Raw genomic sequence first — 5,000 nt, forward strand, 5'->3', positions numbered from 1 at the left:
AGACCCATCACCTGTAAACAACAACAACATGTTTATACAGGTAACAGACCATCACCTGTAAACAACAACAACAACAACATGTTTATACAGGTAACAGACCATCACCTGTAAACAACAACAACAACAACATGTTTATACAGGTAACAGACCATCACCTGTAAACAACAACAACATGTTTATACAGGTAACAGACCATCACCTGTAAACAACAACAACAACAACATGTCTATACAGGTAACAGACCATCACCTGTAAACAACAACAACAACATGTTTATACAGGTAACAGACCATCACCTGTAAACAACAACAACATGTTTATACAGGTAACAGACCCATCACCTGTAAACAACAACATCATGTTTATACAGGTAACAGACCATCACCTGTAAACAACAACAACAACGTTTATACAGGTAACAGACCCATCACCTGTAAACAACAACAACAACAACAACAACATGTTTATACAGGTAACAGACCATCACCTGTAAACAACAACATCATCAACATGTTTATACAGGTAACAGACCATCACCTGTAAACAACAACAACAACAACATGTTTATACAGGTAACAGACCATCACCTGTAAACAACAACAACAACATGTTTATACAGGTAACAGACCATCACCTGTAAACAACAACAACATGTTTATACAGGTAACAGACCATCACCTGTAAACAACAACAACAACAACATGTTTATACAGGTAACAGACCATCACCTGTAAACAACAACAACAACATGTTTATACAGGTAACAGACCCATCACCTGTAAACAACAACAACATGTTTATACAGGTAACAGACCATCACCTGTAAACAACAACAACATGTTTATACAGGTAACAGACCATCACCTGTAAACAACAACAACAACATGTTTATACAGGTAACAGACCATCACCTGTAAACAACAACAACATGTTTATACAGGTAACAGACCCATCACCTGTAAACAACAACAACAACAACAACATGTCTATACAGGTAACAGACCATCACCTGTAAACAACAACAACAACATGTTTATACAGGTAACAGACCATCACCTGTAAACAACAACAACAACATGTTTATACAGGTAACAGACCATCACCTGTAAACAACAACAACATGTTTATACAGGTAACAGACCCATCACCTGTAAACAACAACATCATGTTTATACAGGTAACAGACCATCACCTGTAAACAACAACAACAACGTTTATACAGGTAACAGACCCATCACCTGTAAACAACAACAACAACAACAACAACAACATGTTTATACAGGTAACAGACCATCACCTGTAAACAACAACATCATCAACATGTTTATACAGGTAACAGACCATCACCTGTAAACAACAACAACAACAACATGTTTATACAGGTAACAGACCATCACCTGTAAACAACAACAACAACATGTTTATACAGGTAACAGACCATCACCTGTAAACAACAACAACATGTTTATACAGGTAACAGACCATCACCTGTAAACAACAACAACAACAACATGTTTATACAGGTAACAGACCATCACCTGTAAACAACAACAACAACATGTTTATACAGGTAACAGACCCATCACCTGTAAACAACAACAACATGTTTATACAGGTAACAGACCATCACCTGTAAACAACAACAACATGTTTATACAGGTAACAGACCATCACCTGTAAACAACAACAACAACATGTTTATACAGGTAACAGACCATCACCTGTAAACAACAACAACATGTTTATACAGGTAACAGACCCATCACCTGTAAACAACAACAACAACAACAACATGTTTATACAGGTAACAGACCATCACCTGTAAACAACAACAACAACAACAACAACATGTTTAAACAGGTAACAGACCCATCACCTGTAAACAACAACAACATGTTTATACAGGTAACAGACCATCACCTGTAAACAACAACAACAACAACAACATGTTTATACAGGTAACAGACCATCACCTGTAAACAACAACAACAACAACATGTTTATACAGGTAACAGACCATCACCTGTAAACAACAACAACAACAACATGTTTATACAGGTAACAGACCATCACCTGTAAACAACAACAACAACAACATGTTTATACAGGTAACAGACCATCACCTGTAAACAACAACAACATGTTTATACAGGTAACAGACCATCACCTGTAAACAACAACATGTTTATACAGGTAACAGACCCATCACCTGTAAACAACAACAACATGTTTATACAGGTAACAGACCATCACCTGTAAACAACAACAACAACAACAACATGTTTATACAGGTAACAGACCATCACCTGTAAACAACAACAACAACAACATGTTTATACAGGTAACAGACCATCACCTGTAAACAACAACAACATGTTTATACAGGTAACAGACCATCACCTGTAAACAACAACAACAACAACATGTCTATACAGGTAACAGACCATCACCTGTAAACAACAACAACAACATGTTTATACAGGTAACAGACCATCACCTGTAAACAACAACAACATGTTTATACAGGTAACAGACCCATCACCTGTAAACAACAACATCATGTTTATACAGGTAACAGACCATCACCTGTAAACAACAACAACAACGTTTATACAGGTAACAGACCCATCACCTGTAAACAACAACAACAACAACAACAACATGTTTATACAGGTAACAGACCATCACCTGTAAACAACAACATCATCAACATGTTTATACAGGTAACAGACCATCACCTGTAAACAACAACAACAACAACATGTTTATACAGGTAACAGACCATCACCTGTAAACAACAACAACAACATGTTTATACAGGTAACAGACCATCACCTGTAAACAACAACAACATGTTTATACAGGTAACAGACCATCACCTGTAAACAACAACAACAACAACATGTTTATACAGGTAACAGACCATCACCTGTAAACAACAACAACAACATGTTTATACAGGTAACAGACCCATCACCTGTAAACAACAACAACATGTTTATACAGGTAACAGACCATCACCTGTAAACAACAACAACATGTTTATACAGGTAACAGACCATCACCTGTAAACAACAACAACAACATGTTTATACAGGTAACAGACCATCACCTGTAAACAACAACAACATGTTTATACAGGTAACAGACCCATCACCTGTAAACAACAACAACAACAACAACAACATGTCTATACAGGTAACAGACCATCACCTGTAAACAACAACAACAACATGTTTATACAGGTAACAGACCATCACCTGTAAACAACAACAACAACATGTTTATACAGGTAACAGACCATCACCTGTAAACAACAACAACATGTTTATACAGGTAACAGACCCATCACCTGTAAACAACAACATCATGTTTATACAGGTAACAGACCATCACCTGTAAACAACAACAACAACGTTTATACAGGTAACAGACCCATCACCTGTAAACAACAACAACAACAACAACAACATGTTTATACAGGTAACAGACCATCACCTGTAAACAACAACATCATCAACATGTTTATACAGGTAACAGACCATCACCTGTAAACAACAACAACAACAACATGTTTATACAGGTAACAGACCATCACCTGTAAACAACAACAACATGTTTATACAGGTAACAGACCATCACCTGTAAACAACAACAACATGTTTATACAGGTAACAGACCATCACCTGTAAACAACAACAACAACAACATGTTTATACAGGTAACAGACCATCACCTGTAAACAACAACAACAACATGTTTATACAGGTAACAGACCCATCACCTGTAAACAACAACAACATGTTTATACAGGTAACAGACCATCACCTGTAAACAACAACAACATGTTTATACAGGTAACAGACCATCACCTGTAAACAACAACAACAACATGTTTATACAGGTAACAGACCATCACCTGTAAACAACAACAACATGTTTATACAGGTAACAGACCCATCACCTGTAAACAACAACAACAACAACAACATGTTTATACAGGTAACAGACCCATCACCTGTAAACAACAACAACAACATGTTTATACAGGTAACAGACCCATCACCTGTAAACAACAACAACAACATGTTTATACAGGTAACAGACCATCACCTGTAAACAACAACAACAACATGTTTATACAGGTAACAGACCCATCACCTGTAAACAACAACAACATGTTTATACAGGTAACAGACCATCACCTGTAAACAACAACAACAACATGTTTATACAGGTAACAGACCCATCACCTGTAAACAACAACAACAACAACATGTCTATACAGGTAACAGACCATCACCTGTAAACAACAACAACAACATGTTTATACAGGTAACAGACCATCACCTGTAAACAACAACAACAACAACATGTTTATACAGGTAACAGACCCATCACCTGTAAACAACAACAACAACAACATGTCTATACAGGTAACAGACCATCACCTGTAAACAACAACAGCAACAACATGTTTATACAGGTAACAGACCATCACCTGTAAACAACAACAGCAACAACATGTTTATACAGGTAACAGACCCATCACCTGTAAACAACAACATCATCAACATGTTTATACAGGTAACAGACCCATCACCTGTAAACAACAACATCATCAACATGTTTATACAGGTAACAGACCATCACCTGTAAACAACAACAACAACATGTTTATACAGGTAACAGACCCATCACCTGTAAACAACAACAACATGTTTATACAGGTAACAGACCATCACCTGTAAACAACAACAACAACAACATGTTTATACAGGTAACAGACCATCACCTGTAAACAACAACAACAACATGTTTATACAGGTAACAGACCCATCACCTGTAAACAACAACAACAACAACATGTTTATACAGGTAACAGACCATCACCTGTAAACAACAACAACAACATGTTTATACAGGTAACAGACCATCACCTGTAAACAACAACATGTTTATACAGGTAACAGACCATCACCTGTAAACAACAACAACAT

The 5,000-nt window shown here is 36.7% G+C and overlaps 1 protein-coding gene across 2 annotated transcripts in view; it reads right to left on the reverse strand.

Annotated features, from left to right (window-relative positions):
- Nucleotides 1-5,000, reverse strand: part of pi4kb (phosphatidylinositol 4-kinase, catalytic, beta) — a 22,492-nt gene that overhangs the window by 2,184 nt on the left and 15,308 nt on the right. The window lies entirely within an intron of this gene.

This window comes from Symphodus melops (genome assembly GCF_947650265.1).
Source record: "Symphodus melops genome assembly, chromosome: 5".
In the NCBI taxonomy this organism is placed as follows: Eukaryota; Metazoa; Chordata; class Actinopteri; order Labriformes; family Labridae; genus Symphodus; species Symphodus melops.